This window comes from Schistocerca americana, chromosome 3 (assembly GCF_021461395.2).
Source record: "Schistocerca americana isolate TAMUIC-IGC-003095 chromosome 3, iqSchAmer2.1, whole genome shotgun sequence".
In the NCBI taxonomy this organism is placed as follows: domain Eukaryota; kingdom Metazoa; phylum Arthropoda; class Insecta; order Orthoptera; family Acrididae; genus Schistocerca; species Schistocerca americana.
Genome location: NC_060121.1, coordinates 25,609,795 through 25,626,752, shown reverse-complemented (window position 1 = coordinate 25,626,752; position 16,958 = coordinate 25,609,795).

Here is a 16,958-nt window from a genome sequence, read left to right as displayed (position 1 = left end):
ACAGTAAACCTTGAGTGAAGCATCGGAATCCATAACTAGTGTCTCAGGAATGGTTCAAAACATATTCAGTAAGAAGTGTCGGTCTTCATGTACTTAAGTGGGCATTGTGCCTTTTGTATTTAATTCCGATGCAATTTCTGTGTTTCATCGTCAATAAGAAGGTCCAAGGGATACAGTAAACCTGAAGTGAAGCATCGGAATCTATAACTACTGTAACAGGAATGGTCAGTTGGAAGAGTCAGTCTTCTTGTCCTTAAGTCGGCATTGTGCCTTTTGTATTTAATTCCGATGCAATTTCTGTGTTTCATCGCCAATAAGAAGGTCCAAGGGATACAGTAAACCTGGAGTGAAGCATGGAAATCTATAACTAGTGTCACAGGAATGGGTCAAAACATAGTCAGTAAGAAGTGTCGGTCTTCATGTACTTATGTCGGCATTGTGAATTTTGTATTTAATTCCGATGCCATTTCTGTGTTTCATCGTCAATAAGAAGGTCCAAGGGATACAGTAAACCTGGAGTGAAGCATGGAAATCTATAAGTAGTGTCACAGGAATGGGTCAAAACATAGTCAGTAAGAAGTGTCGGTCTTCATGTACTTAAGTCGGCATTGTGAATTTTGTATTTAATTCCGATGCCATTTCTGTTTTTCATCGTCAATAAGAAGGTCCAAGGGATACAGTAAACCTGGAGTGAAGCATGGAAATCTATAACTAGTGTCACAGGAATGGGTCAAAACATAGTCAGTAAGAAGTGTCGGTCTGCATGTACTTAATTCGGCATTGTGTCTTTTGTATTTAATTCCGATGCAATTTCTGTGTTTCGTCGTCAATAAGAAGGTCCAAGGGATACAGTAAACCTGGTGTAAAAAATCCGAATCTATAACTAGTGTCACAGGAATGGTCAGTAGGAAGAGTCAGTCTTCTTGTACTTAAGTCGGCATTGTGCCTTTTGTATTTAGGTCCGATGCAATTTCTGTGTGTCATCGTCAATAAGAAGCTCCAAGGGATACAGTAAACCTTGAGTGAAGCATCGGAATCCATAACTAGTGTCTCAGGAATGGTTCAAAACATAGTCAGTAAGAAGTGTCGGTCTTCATGTACTTAAGTGGGCATTGTGCCTTTTGTATTTAATTCCGATGCAATTTCTGTGTTTCATCGTCAATATGTAGTTCCAAGGTATACAGTAAACCTGGAATGAAGCATGGAAATCTATAACTAGTGTCACAGGAATGGGTCAAAACATAGTCAGTAAGAAGTGTCGGTCTTCATGTACTTAAGTCGGCATTGTGCCTTTTGTATTTAATTCCGATGCAATTTCTGTGTTTCATCGTCAATAAGAAGGTCCAAGGGATACAGTAAACCTGGAGTGAAGCATCGGAATCTATAACTACTGTCACAGGAATGTTCAGTGGGAAGAGTCAGTCTTCTTGTCCTTAAGTCCGCATTGTGCCTTTTGTATATAATTCCGATGCAATTTCTGTGTTTCTTCGTCAATAAGAAGGTCCAAGGGATCCAGTAAACCTGAAGTGAAGCATCGGAATCTATAACTAGTGTCACACGAATGGTCAGTAGGAAGAGTCAGTCTTATTGTCCTTAAGTCGGCATTGTGCCTTTTGTATTTAATTCCGATGCAATTTCTGTGTTTCATCGTCAATAAGAACGTCCAAGGAATACAGTAAACTTGAAGTGAAGCATCGGAATCTATAACTAGTGTTGCAGGAATGGTTCAAAACATAGTCAATAAGAAGTGTCGGACTTCATGTACTTAAGTCGGCATTGTGCCTTTTGTATTTAATTCCGATGCAATTTCTGTGTTTCATCGTCAATAAGAAGGTCCAAGGGATACAGTAAACGTGAAGTGTAGCTTCGGAATCTATAACTAGTGTCACAGGAATGGTTCAAAAGCATAGTCAGTAAGAAGTGTCGGTCTTCATGTACTTAAGTCGGCATTGTGCCTTTTGTACTTAATTCCGATGCAATTTCTGTGTTTCATCGTCAATAAGAAGGTCCAAGGGATACTGTAAACCTGAAGTGAAGCATCGGAATCTATAACTAGTGTCACAGGAATGGTTCAAAACATAGTCAGTAAGAAATGTCGGTCTTCATATACATACGTCGGCATTGTGCCTTTTGTATTTAATTCCGATGCAATTTCTGTGTTTCATCGCCAATAAGAAGGTCCAAGGGATACAGTAAACCTGGAGTGAAGCATGGAAATCTATAACTAGTGTCACAGGAATGGATCAAAACATAGTCAGTAAGAAGTGTCGGTCTTCATGTACTTAAGTCGGCATTGTGAATTTTGTATTTAATTCCGATGCCATTTCTGTGTTTCATCGTCAATAAGAAGGTCCAAGGGATACAGTAAACCTGGAGTGAAGCATGGAAATCTATAACTAGTGTCACAGGAATGGGTCAAAACATAGTCAGTAAGAAGTGTCGGTCTTCATGTACTTAAGTCGGCATTGTGTCTTCTGTATTTAATTCCGATGCAATTTCTGTGTTTCGTCGTCAATAAGAAGGTCCAAGGGATACAGTAAACCTGGTGTAAAAAATTCGAATCTATAACTAGTGTCACAGGAATGGTCAGTAGGAAGAGTCAGTCTTCTTGTACTTAAGTCGGCATTGTGCCTTTTGTATTTAAGTCCGATGCAATTTCTGTGTTTCATCGTCAATAAGAAGGTCCAAGGGATACAGTAAACCTTGAGTGAAGCATCGGAATCCATATCTAGTGTCTCAGGAATGGTTCAAAACATAGTCAGTAAGAAGTGACGGTCTTCACGTACTTAAGTCGGCATTGTGCCTTTTGTATTTAATTCTGATGCCATTTCTGTGTTTCATCGTCAATATGTAGGTCCAAGGTATACAGTAAACCTGGAGTGAAGCATGGAAATCTATAACTAGTGTCACAGGATTGGTCAGTAGGAAGAGTCGGTCTTCTTGCCCTTAAGTCGGCATTGTGCCTTTTGTATTCAATTACGATGCAATTTATGTGTTTCATCGTCAATAAGAAGGTCCAAGGGATACAGTAAACCTGAAGTGAAGCATCGGAATCTATAACTAGTGTTACAGTAATGGTTCAAAACATAGTCAGTAAGAAGTGTCGTTCTTCATATACTTAAGTCGGCATTGTGAATTTTGTATTTAATTCCGATGCCATTTCTGTGTTTCATCGTCAATAAGAAGGTCCAAGGGATACAGTAAACCTGGAGTGAAGCATGGAAATCTATAACTAGTGGCACAGGAATGGGTCAAAACATAGTCAGTAAGAAGTGTCGGTCTTCATGTACTTAAGTCGGCATTGTGAATTTTGTATTTAATTCCGATGCCATTTCTGTGTTTCATCGTCAACAAGAAGGTCCAAGGGATACAGTAAACCATGAGTGAAGCATCGGAATCCATAACTAGTGTCTCAGGAATGGTTCAAAACATAGTCAGTAAGACGTGTCGTTCTTCATGTACTTAAGTCGGCATTGTGCCTTTTGTATTTAATTCCGTTGCAATTTCTGTGTTTCATCGTGAATAAGAAGGTCCAAGGGATACTGTAAACCTGAAATGAAGCATCGGAATCTATAACTAGTGTTACAGGAATGGTTCAAACATAGTCAGTAAGAAGTGACGGTCTTCACGTATTTTAGTCGGCATTGTGCCTTTTGTATTTAATTCTGATGCCATTTCTGTTTTCATCGTCAATATGTAGGTCCAAGGTATACAGTAAACCTGGAGTGAAGCATGGAAATCTATAACTAGTGTCACAGGAATGGGTCAAAACATAGTCAGTAAGTAGTGTCGGACTTCATGTACTTAAGTCGGCATTGTGGCTTTTGTATTTAATTCCGATGCAATTTCTGTGTTTCATCGTCAATAAGAAGGTCCAAGGGATACAGTAAACCTGAAGTGAAGCATCGGAATCTATAACTAGTGTCACAGGAATGGTTCAAATCACAGTCAGTAAGACGTGTCGTTCTTCATGTACTTAAGTCGGCATTGTGCCTTTTGTATTTAATTCTGATGCAATTTCTGTGTTTCATCATCAATAAGAAGGTCCAAGGGATACTGTATACCTGAAGTGAAGCATCGGAATCTATAACTAGTGTTACAGGAATGGTTCAAAACATAGTCAGTAAGAAGTGTCGATCTTCATGTACTTAAGTCGGCATTGTGCCTTTTGTATTTAATTCCGATGCAATTTCTGTGTTTCATCGTCAATAAGAAGGTCCAAGGGATACGGTAAACGTGAAGTGTAGCTTCGGAATTTATAACTACTGTCACAGGAATGGTTCAAAAGCATAGTCAGTAAGAAGTGTCGGTCTTCATGTACTTAAGTTGGCATTGTGCCTTTTGTACTTAATTCCGATGCAATTTCTATGTTTCATCGTCAATAAGAAGGTCCAAGGGATACAGTAAACCTGAAGTGAAGCATCGGAATCTATCACTAGGTTCACAGGAATGGTTCAAAACATAGTCAGTAAGAAGTGTCGGTCTTCATATACATACGTCGGCATTGTGCCTTTTGTATTTAATTCCGATGCAATTTCTGTGTTTCATCGCCAATAAGAAGCTCCAAGGGATACAGTAAACCTGGAGTGAAGCATGGAAATCTATAACTAGTGTCACAGGAATGGGTCAAAACATAGTCAGTAAGAAGTGTCGGTCTTCATGTACTTAAGTCGGCATTGTGAATTTTGTATTTAATTCCGATGCAATTTCTGTGTTTCTTCGTCAATAAGAAGGTCCAAGTGATACAGTAAACCTGAAGTGAAGCATCGGAATCTATAACTAGTGTCACACGAATGGTCAGTAGGAAGAGTCAGTCTTATTGTCCTTAAGTCGGCATTGTGCCTTTTGTATTTAATTCCGATGCAATTTCTGTGTTTTATCGTCAATAAGAACGTCCAAGGAGTACAGTAAACTTGAAGTGAAGCATCGGAATCTATAACTAGTGTTGCAGGAATGGTTCAAAACATAGTCAATAAGAAGTGTCGGTCTTCATGTACTTAAGTCGGCATTGTGTCTTTTGTACTTAATTCCGATGCAATTTCTGTGTTTCATCGTCAATAAGAAGGTCCAAGGGATACAGTAAACCTGGAGTGAAGCATGGAAATCTATAACTAGTGTCACAGGAATGGGTCAAAACATAGTCAGTAAGAAGTGTCGGTCTTCATGTACTTAAGTCGGCATTGTGAATTTTGTATTTAATTCCGATGCCATTTCTGTTTTTCATCGTCAATAAGAAGGTCCAAGGGATACAGTAAACCTGGAGTGAAGCATGGAAATCTATATCTAGTGTCACAGGAATGGGTCAAAACATAGTCAGTAAGAAGTGTCGGTCTTCATGTACTTAATTCGGCATTGTGTCTTTTGTATTTAATTCCGATGCAATTTCTGTGTTTCGTCGTCAATAAGAAGGTCCAAGGGATACAGTAAACCTTGAGTGAAGCATCGGAATCCATAACTAGTGTCTCAGGAATGGTTCAAAACATAGTCAGTAAGAAGTGTCGGTCTTCATGTACTTAAGTGGGCATTGTGCCTTTTGTATTTAATTCCGATGCAATTTCTGTGTTTCATCGTCAGTAAGAAGGTCCAAGGGATCAGTAAACCTGAAGTGAAGCATCGGAATCTATAACTACTGTCACAGGAATGGTCAGTTGGAAGAGTCAGTCTTCTTGTCCTTAAGTCGGCATTGTGCCTTTTGTATTTAATTCCGATGCAATTTCTGTGTTTCATCGTCAATAAGAACGTCCAAGGGATACAGTAAACGTACAGTGTAGCTTCGGAATCTATAACTAGTGTCACAGGAATGGTTCAAAAGCATAGTCAGTAAGAAGTGTCGTCTTCATGTACTTAAGTCGGCATTGTGCCTTTTGTACTTAATTCCGATGCAATTTCTGTGTTTCATCGTCAATAAGAAGGTCCAAGGGATACAGTAAACCTGGAGTGAAGCATCGGAATCCATAACTACTGTCACAGGAATGGTCAGTGGGAAGAGTCAGTCTTATTGTCCTTAAGTCGCCATTGTGCCTTTTGTATTTAACTCCGATGCAATTTCTGTGTTTCATCGTCAATAAGAACGTCCAAGGAATACAGTAAACTTGAAGTGAAGCATCGGAATCTATAACTAGTGTTGCAGGAATGGTTCAAAACATAGTCAATAAGAAGTGTCGGTCTTCATGTACTTAAGTCGGCATTGTGCCTTTTGTATTTAATTCCGATGCAATTGCTGTGTTTCATCGCCAATAAGAAGGTCCAGGGGATACAGTAAACCTGAAGTGTAGCTTCGGAATCTATAACTAGTGTCACAGGAATGGTTCAAAAGCATAGTCAGTAAGAAGTGTCGGTCTTCATGTACTTAAGTCGGCATTGCGCATTTTGTACTTAATTCCGATGCAATTTCTGTGTTTCATCGTCAATAAGAAGGTCCAAGGGATACTGTAAACCTGAAGTGAAGCATCGGAATCTATAACTAGTGTCACAGGAATGGTTCAAAACATAGTCAGTAAGAAGTGTCGGTCTTCATACACATACGTCGGCATTGTGCTTTTGTATTTAATTCCGATGCATTTTCTGTGTTTCATCGCCAATAAGAAGGTCCAAGGGATACAGTAAACCTGGAGTGAAGCATGGAAATCTATAACTAGTGTCACAGGAATGGGTCAAAACATAGTCAGTAAGAAGTGTCGGTCTTCATGTACTTAAGTCGGCATTGTGAATTTTGTATTTAATTCCGATGCCATTTCTGTGTTTCATCGTCAATAAGAAGGTCCAAGGGATACAGTAAACCTGGAGTGAAGCATGGAAATCTATAACTAGTGTCACAGGAATGGGTCAAAACATAGTCAGTAAGAAGTGTCGGTCTTCATGTACTTAAGTCGGCATTGTGAATTTTGTATTTAATTCCGATGCCATTTCTGTTTTTCATCGTCAATAAGAAGGTCCAAGGGATACAGTAAACCTGGAGTGAAGCATGGAAATCTATAACTAGTGTCACAGGAATGGGTCAAAACATAGTCAGTAAGAAGTGTCGGTCTTCATGTACTTAAGTCGGCATTGTGTCTTTTGTATTTAATTCCGATGCAATTTCTGTGTTTCGTCGTCAATAAGAAGGTCCAAGGGATACAGTAAACCTGGTGTAAAAAATCCGAATCTATAACTAGTGTCACAGGAATGGTCAGTAGGAAGAGTCAGTCTTCTTGTACTTAAGTCGGCATTGTGCCTTTTGTATTTAGGTCCGATGCAATTTCTGTGTTTCATCGTCAATAAGAAGCTCCAAAGGATACAGTAAACCTTGAGTGAAGCATCGGAATCCATAACTAGTGTCTCAGGAATGGTTCAAAACATATTCAGTAAGAAGTGTCGGTCTTCATGTACTTAAGTGGGCATTGTGCCTTTTGTATTTAATTCCGATGCAATTTCTGTGTTTCATCGTCATTAAGAAGGTCCAAGGGATACAGTAAACCTGAAGTGAAGCATCGGAATCTAAAACTACTGTAACAGGAATGGTCAGTTGGAAGAGTCAGTCTTCTTGTCCTTAAGTCGGCATTGTGCCTTTTGTATTTAATTCCGATGCAATTTCTGTGTTTCATCGCCAATAAGAAGGTCCAAGGGATACAGTAAACCTGGAGTGAAGCATGGAAATCTATAACTAGTGTCACAGGAATGGGTCAAAACATAGTCAGTAAGAAGTGTCGGTCTTCATGTACTTAAGTCGGCATTGTGAATTTTGTATTTAATTCCGATGCCATTTCTGTGTTTCATCGTCAATAAGAAGGTCCAAGGGATACAGTAAACCTGGAGTGAAGCATGGAAATCTATAACTAGTGTCACAGGAATGGGTCAAAACATAGTCAGTAAGAAGTGTCGGTCCTCATGTACTTAAGTCGGCATTGTGCCTTTTGTATTTAATTCCGTTGCAATTTCTGTGTTTCATCGTGAATAAGAAGGTCCAAGGGATACTGTAAACCTGAAGTGAAGCATCGGAATCTATAACTAGTGTTACAGGAATGGTTCAAACATAGTCAGTAAGAAGTGACGGTCTTCACGTATTTTAGTCGGCATTGTGCCTTTTGTATTTAATTCTGATGCCATTTCTGTTTTCATCGTCAATATGTAGGTCCAAGGTATACAGTAAACCTGGAGTGAAGCATGGAAATCTATAACTAGTGTCACAGGAATGGGTCAAAACATAGTCAGTAAGTAGTGTCGGACTTCATGTACTTAAGTCGGCATTGTGGCTTTTGTATTTAATTCCGATGCAATTTCTGTGTTTCATCGTCAATATGAAGGTCCAAGGGATACAGTAAACCTGAAGTGAAGCATCGGAATCTATAACTAGTGTCACAGGAATGGTTCAAATCACAGTCAGTAAGACGTGTCGTTCTTCATGTACTTAAGTCGGCATTGTGCCTTTTGTATTTAATTCTGATGCAATTTCTGTGTTTCATCATCAATAAGAAGGTCCAAGGGATACTGTATACCTGAAGTGAAGCATCGGAATCTATAACTAGTGTTACAGGAATGGTTCAAAACATAGTCAGTAAGAAGTGTCGGTCTTCATGTACTTAAGTCGGCATTGTGCCTTTTGTATTTAATTCCGATGCAATTTCTGTGTTTCATCGTCAATAAGAAGGTCCAAGGGATACGGTAAACGTGAAGTGTAGCTTCGGAATCTATAACTACTGTCACAGGAATGGTTCAAAAGCATAGTCAGTAAGAAGTGTCGGTCTTCATGTACTTAAGTTGGCATTGTGCCTTTTGTACTTAATTCCGATGCAATTTCTGTGTTTCATCGTCAATAAGAAGGTCCAAGGGATACAGTAAACCTGAAGTGAAGCATCGGAATCTATCACTAGGTTCACAGGAATGGTTCAAAACATAGTCAGTAAGAAGTGTCGGTCTTCATATACATACGTCGGCATTGTGCCTTTTGTATTTAATTCCGATGCAATTTCTGTGTTTCATCGCCAATAAGAAGCTCCAAGGGATACAGTAAACCTGGAGTGAAGCATGGAAATCTATAACTAGTGTCACAGGAATGGGTCAAAACATAGTCAGTAAGAAGTGTCGGTCTTCATGTACTTAAGTCGGCATTGTGAATTTTGTATTTAATTCCGATGCAATTTCTGTGTTTCTTCGTCAATAAGAAGGTCCAAGGGATACAGTAAACCTGAAGTGAAGCATCGGAATCTATAACTAGTGTCACACGAATGGTCAGTAGGAAGAGTCAGTCTTATTGTCCTTAAGTCGGCATTGTGCCTTTTGTATTTAATTCCGATGCAATTTCTGTGTTTTATCGTCAATAAGAACGTCCAAGGAGTACAGTAAACTTGAAGTGAAGCATCGGAATCTATAACTAGTGTTGCAGGAATGGTTCAAAACATAGTCAATAAGAAGTGTCGGTCTTCATGTACTTAATTCGGCATTGTGTCTTTTGTATTTAATTCCGATGCAATTTCTGTGTTTCGTCGTCAATAAGAAGGTCCAAGGGATACAGTAAACCTTGAGTGAAGCATCGGAATCCATAACTAGTGTCTCAGGAATGGTTCAAAACATAGTCAGTAAGAAGTGTCGGTCTTCATGTACTTAAGTGGGCATTGTGCCTTTTGTATTTAATTCCGATGCAATTTCTGTGTTTCATCGTCAGTAAGAAGGTCCAAGGGATCAGTAAACCTGAAGTGAAGCATCGGAATCTATAACTACTGTCACAGGAATGGTCAGTTGGAAGAGTCAGTCTTCTTGTCCTTAAGTCGGCATTGTGCCTTTTGTATTTAATTCCGATGCAATTTCTGTGTTTCATCGTCAATAAGAACGTCCAAGGGATACAGTAAACGTACAGTGTAGCTTCGGAATCTATAACTAGTGTCACAGGAATGGTTCAAAAGCATAGTCAGTAAGAAGTGTCGGTCTTCATGTACTTAAGTCGGCATTGTGCCTTTTGTACTTAATTCCGATGCAATTTCTGTGTTTCATCGTCAATAAGAAGGTCCAAGGGATACAGTAAACCTGGAGTGAAGCATCGGAATCCATAACTACTGTCACAGGAATGGTCAGTGGGAAGAGTCAGTCTTATTGTCCTTAAGTCGGCATTGTGCCTTTTGTATTTAACTCCGATGCAATTTCTGTGTTTCATCGTCAATAAGAACGTCCAAGGAATACAGTAAACTTGAAGTGAAGCATCGGAATCTACAACTAGTGTTGCAGGAATTGTTCAAAACATAGTCAATAAGAAGTGTCGGTCTTCATGTACTTAAGTCGGCATTGTGCCTTTTGTATTTAATTCCGATGCAATTGCTGTGTTTCATCGCCAATAAGAAGGTCCAGGGGATACAGTAAACCTGAAGTGTAGCTTCGGAATCTATAACTAGTGTCACAGGAATGGTTCAAAAGCATAGTCAGTAAGAAGTGTCGGTCTTCATGTACTTAAGTCGGCATTGCGCATTTTGTACTTAATTCCGATGCAATTTCTGTGTTTCATCGTCAATAAGAAGGTCCAAGGGATACTGTAAACCTGAAGTGAAGCATCGGAATCTATAACTAGTGTCACAGGAATGGTTCAAAACATAGTCAGTAAGAAGTGTCGGTCTTCATACACATACGTCGGCATTGTGCTTTTGTATTTAATTCCGATGCATTTTCTGTGTTTCATCGCCAATAAGAAGGTCCAAGGGATACAGTAAACCTGGAGTGAAGCATGGAAATCTATAACTAGTGTCACAGGAATGGGTCAAAACATAGTCAGTAAGAAGTGTCGGTCTTCATGTACTTAAGTCGGCATTGTGAATTTTGTATTTAATTCCGATGCCATTTCTGTGTTTCATCGTCAATAAGAAGGTCCAAGGGATACAGTAAACCTAGAGTGAAGCATGGAAATCTATAACTAGTGTCACAGGAATGGGTCAAAACATAGTCAGTAAGAAGTGTCGGTCTTCATGTACTTAAGTCGGCATTGTGAATTTTGTATTTAATTCCGATGCCATTTCTGTTTTTCATCGTCAATAAGAAGGTCCAAGGGATACAGTAAACCTGGAGTGAAGCATGGAAATCTATAACTAGTGTCACAGGAATGGGTCAAAACATAGTCAGTAAGAAGTGTCGGTCTTCATGTACTTAAGTCGGCATTGTGTCTTTTGTATTTAATTCCGATGCAATTTCTGTGTTTCGTCGTCAATAAGAAGGTCCAAGGGATACAGTAAACCTGGTGTAAAAAATCCGAATCTATAACTAGTGTCACAGGAATGGTCAGTAGGAAGAGTCAGTCTTCTTGTACTTAAGTCGGCATTGTGCCTTTTGTATTTAGGTCCGATGCAATTTCTGTGTTTCATCGTCAATAAGAAGCTCCAAGGGATACAGTAAACCTTGAGTGAAGCATCGGAATCCATAACTAGTGTCTCAGGAATGGTTCAAAACATATTCAGTAAGAAGTGTCGGTCTTCATGTACTTAAGTGGGCATTGTGCCTTTTGTATTTAATTCCGATGCAATTTCTGTGTTTCATCGTCAATAAGAAGGTCCAAGGGATACAGTAAACCTGAAGTGAAGCATCGGAATCTATAACTACTGTAACAGGAATGGTCAGTTGGAAGAGTCAGTCTTCTTGTCCTTAAGTCGGCATTGTGCCTTTTGTATTTAATTCCGATGCAATTTCTGTGTTTCATCGCCAATAAGAAGGTCCAAGGGATACAGTAAACCTGGAGTGAAGAATGGAAATCTATAACTAGTGTCACAGGAATGGGTCAAAACATAGTCAGTAAGAAGTGTCGGTCTTCATGTACTTAAGTCGGCATTGTGAATTTTGTATTTAATTCCGATGCCATTCCTGTGTTTCATCGTCAATAAGAAGGTCCAAGGGATACAGTAAACCTGGAGTGAAGCATGGAAATCTATAACTAGTGTCACAGGAATGGGTCAAAACATAGTCAGTAAGAAGTGTCGGTCTTCATGTACTTAAGTCGGCATTGTGAATTTTGTATTTAATTCCGATGCCATTTCTGTTTTTCATCGTCAATAAGAAGGTCCAAGGGATACAGTAAACCTGGAGTGAAGCATGGAAATCTATAACTAGTGTCACAGGAATGGGTCAAAACATAGTCAGTAAGAAGTGTCGGTCTGCATGTACTTAATTCGGCATTGTGTCTTTTGTATTTAATTCCGATGCAATTTCTGTGTTTCGTCGTCAATAAGAAGGTCCAAGGGATACAGTAAACCTGGTGTAAAAAATCCGAATCTATAACTAGTGTCACAGGAATGGTCAGTAGGAAGAGTCAGTCTTCTTGTACTTAAGTCGGCATTGTGCCTTTTGTATTTAGGTCCGATGCAATTTCTGTGTGTCATCGTCAATAAGAAGCTCCAAGGGATACAGTAAACCTTGAGTGAAGCATCGGAATCCATAACTAGTGTCTCAGGAATGGTTCAAAACATAGTCAGTAAGAAGTGTCGGTCTTCATGTACTTAAGTGGGCATTGTGCCTTTTGTATTGAATTCCGATGCAATTTCTGTGTTTCATCGTCAATATGTAGTTCCAAGGTATACAGTAAACCTGGAATGAAGCATGGAAATCTATAACTAGTGTCACAGGAATGGGTCAAAACATAGTCAGTAAGAAGTGTCGGTCTTCATGTACTTAAGTCGGCATTGTGCCTTTTGTATTTAATTCCGATGCAATTTCTGTGTTTCATCGTCAATAAGAAGGTCCAAGGGATACAGTAAACCTGGAGTGAAGCATCGGAATCTATAACTACTGTCACAGGAGTGTTCAGTGGGAAGAGTCAGTCTTCTTGTCCTTAAGTCCGCATTGTGCCTTTTGTATATAATTCCGATGCAATTTCTGTGTTTCTTCGTCAATAAGAAGGTCCAAGGGATCCAGTAAACCTGAAGTGAAGCATCGGAATCTATAACTAGTGTCACACGAATGGTCAGTAGGAAGAGTCAGTCTTATTGTCCTTAAGTCGGCATTGTGCCTTTTGTATTTAATTCCGATGCAATTTCTGTGTTTCATCGTCAATAAGAACGTCCAAGGAATACAGTAAACTTGAAGTGAAGCATCGGAATCTATAACTAGTGTTGCAGGAATGGTTCAAAACATAGTCAATAAGAAGTGTCGGACTTCATGTACTTAAGTCGGCATTGTGCCTTTTGTATTTAATTCCGATGCAATTTCTGTGTTTCATCGTCAATAAGAAGGTCCAAGGGATACAGTAAACGTGAAGTGTAGCTTCGGAATCTATAACTAGTGTCACAGGAATGGTTCAAAAGCATAGTCAGTAAGAAGTGTCGGTCTTCATGTACTTAAGTCGGCATTGTGCCTTTTGTACTTAATTCCGATGCAATTTCTGTGTTTCATCGTCAATAAGAAGGTCCAAGGGATACTGTAAACCTGAAGTGAAGCATCGGAATCTATAACTAGTGTCACAGGAATGGTTCAAAACATAGTCAGTAAGAAATGTCGGTCTTCATATACATACGTCGGCATTGTGCCTTTTGTATTTAATTCCGATGCAATTTCTGTGTTTCATCGCCAATAAGAAGGTCCAAGGGATACAGTAAACCTGGAGTGAAGCATGGAAACCTATAACTAGTGTCACAGGAATGGATCAAAACATAGTCAGTAAGAAGTGTCGGTCTTCATGTACTTAAGTCGGCATTGTGAATTTTGTATTTAATTCCGATGCCATTTCTGTGTTTCATCGTCAATAAGAAGGTCCAAGGGATACAGTAAACCTGGAGTGAAGCATGGAAATCTATAACTAGTGTCACAGGAATGGGTCAAAACATAGTCAGTAAGAAGTGTCGGTCTTCATGTACTTAAGTCGGCATTGTGTCTTTTGTATTTAATTCCGATGCAATTTCTGTGTTTCGTCGTCAATAAGAAGGTCCAAGGGATACAGTAAACCTGGTGTAAAAAATTCGAATCTATAACTAGTGTCACAGGAATGGTCAGTAGGAAGAGTCAGTCTTCTTGTACTTAAGTCGGCATTGTGCCTTTTGTATTTAAGTCCGATGCAATTTCTGTGTTTCATCGTCAATAAGAAGGTCCAAGGGATACAGTAAACCTTGAGTGAAGCATCGGAATCCATAACTAGTGTCTCAGGAATGGTTCAAAACATAGTCAGTAAGAAGTGACGGTCTTCACGTACTTAAGTCGGCATTGTGCCTTTTGTATTTAATTCTGATGCCATTTCTGTGTTTCATCGTCAATATGTAGGTTCAAGGTATACAGTAAACCTGGAGTGAAGCATGGAAATCTATAACTAGTGTCACAGGATTGGTCAGTAGGAAGAGTCGGTCTTCTTGCCCTTAAGTCGGCATTGTGCCTTTTGTATTCAATTACGATGCAATTTATGTGTTTCATCGTCAATAAGAAGGTCCAAGGGATACAGTAAACCTGAAGTGAAGCATCGGAATCTATAACTAGTGTTACAGTAATGGTTCAAAACATAGTCAGTAAGAAGTGTCGTTCTTCATATACTTAAGTCGGCATTGTGAATTTTGTATTTAATTCCGATGCCATTTCTGTGTTTCATCGTCAATAAGAAGGTCCAAGGGATACAGTAAACCTGGAGTGAAGCATGGAAATCTATAACTAGTGGCACAGGAATGGGTCAAAACATAGTCAGTAAGAAGTGTCGGTCTTCATGTACTTAAGTCGGCATTGTGAATTTTGTATTTAATTCCGATGCCATTTCTGTGTTTCATCGTCAATAAGAAGGTCCAAGGGATACAGTAAACCTTGAGTGAAGCATCGGAATCCATAACTAGTGTCTCAGGAAAGGTTCAAAACATAGTCAGTAAGACGTGTCGTTCTTCATGTACTTAAGTCGGCATTGTGCCTTTTGTATTTAATTCCGTTGCAATTTCTGTGTTTCATCGTGAATAAGAAGGTCCAAGGGATACTGTAAACCTGAAGTGAAGCATCGGAATCTATAACTAGTGTTACAGGAATGGTTCAAACATAGTCAGTAAGAAGTGACGGTCTTCACGTATTTTATTCGGCATTGTGCCTTTTGTATTTAATTCTGATGCCATTTCTGTTTTCATCGTCAATATGTAGGTCCAAGGTATACAGTAAACCTGGATTGAAGCATGGAAATCTATAACTAGTGTCACAGGAATGGGTCAAAACATAGTCAGTAAGTAGTGTCGGACTTCATGTACTTAAGTCGGCATTGTGGCTTTTGTAATTAATTCCGATGCAATTTCTGTGTTTCATCGTCAATAAGAAGGTCCAAGGGATACAGTAAACCTGAAGTGAAGCATCGGAATCTATAACTAGTGTCACAGGAATGGTTCAAATCACAGTCAGTAAGACGTGTCGTTCTTCATGTACTTAAGTCGGCATTGTGCCTTTTGTATTTAATTCTGATGCAATTTCTGTGTTTCATCATCAATAAGAAGGTCCAAGGGATACTGTATACCTGAAGTGAAGCATCGGAATCTATAACTAGTGTTACAGGAATGGTTCAAAACATAGTCAGTAAGAAGTGTCGGTCTTCATGTACTTAAGTCGGCATTGTGCCTTTTGTATTTAATTCCGATGCAATTTCTGTGTTTCATCGTCAATAAGAAGGTCCAAGGGATACGGTAAACGTGAAGTGTAGCTTCGGAATCTATAACTACTGTCACAGGAATGGTTCAAAAGCATAGTCAGTAAGAAGTGTCGGTCTTCATGTACTTAAGTTGGCATTGTGCCTTTTGTACTTAATTCCGATGCAATTTCTGTGTTTCATCGTCAATAAGAAGGTCCAAGGGATACAGTAAACCTGAAGTGAAGCATCGGAATCTATCACTAGGTTCACAGGAATGGTTCAAAACATAGTCAGTAAGAAGTGTCGGTCTTCATATACATACGTCGGCATTGTGCCTTTTGTATTTAATTCCGATGCAATTTCTGTGTTTCATCGCCAATAAGAAGCTCCAAGGGATACAGTAAACCTGGAGTGAAGCATGGAAATCTATAACTAGTGTCACAGGAATGGGTCAAAACATAGTCAGTAAGAAGTGTCGGTCTTCATGTACTTAAGTCGGCATTGTGAATTTTGTATTTAATTCCGATGCAATTTCTGTGTTTCTTCGTCAATAAGAAGGTCCAAGTGATACAGTAAACCTGAAGTGAAGCATCGGAATCTATAACTAGTGTCACACGAATGGTCAGTAGGAACAGTCAGTCTTATTGTCCTTAAGTCGGCATTGTGCCTTTTGTATTTAATTCCGATGCAATTTCTGTGTTTTATCGTCAATAAGAACGTCCAAGGAGTACAGTAAACTTGAAGTGAAGCATCGGAATCTATAACTAGTGTTGCAGGAATGGTTCAAAACATAGTCAACAAGAAGTGTCCGTCTTCATGTACTTAAGTCGGCATTGTGTCTTTTGTACTTAATTCCGATGCAATTTCTGTGTTTCATCGTCAATAAGAAGGTCCAAGGGATACAGTAAACCTGGAGTGAAGCATGGAAATCTATAACTAGTGTCACAGGAATGGGTCAAAACATAGTCAGTAAGAAGTGTCGGTCTTCATGTACTTAAGTCGGCATTGTGAATTTTGTATTTAATTCCGATGCCATTTCTGTTTTTCATCGTCAATAAGAAGGTCCAAGGGATACAGTAAACCTGGAGTGAAGCATGGAAATCTATATCTAGTGTCACAGGAATGGGTCAAAACATAGTCAGTAAGAAGTGTCGGTCTTCATGTACTTAATTCGGCATTGTGTCTTTTGTATTTAATTCCGATGCAATTTCTGTGTTTCGTCGTCAATAAGAAGGTCCAAGGGATACAGTAAACCTTGAGTGAAGCATCGGAATCCATAACTAGTGTCTCAGGAATGGTTCAAAACATAGTCAGTAAGAAGTGTCGGTCTTCATGTACTTAAGTGGGCATTGTGCCTTTTGTATTTAATTCCGATGCAATTTCTGTGTTTCATCGTCAGTAAGAAGGTCCAAGGGATCAGTAAACCTGAAGTGAAGCATCG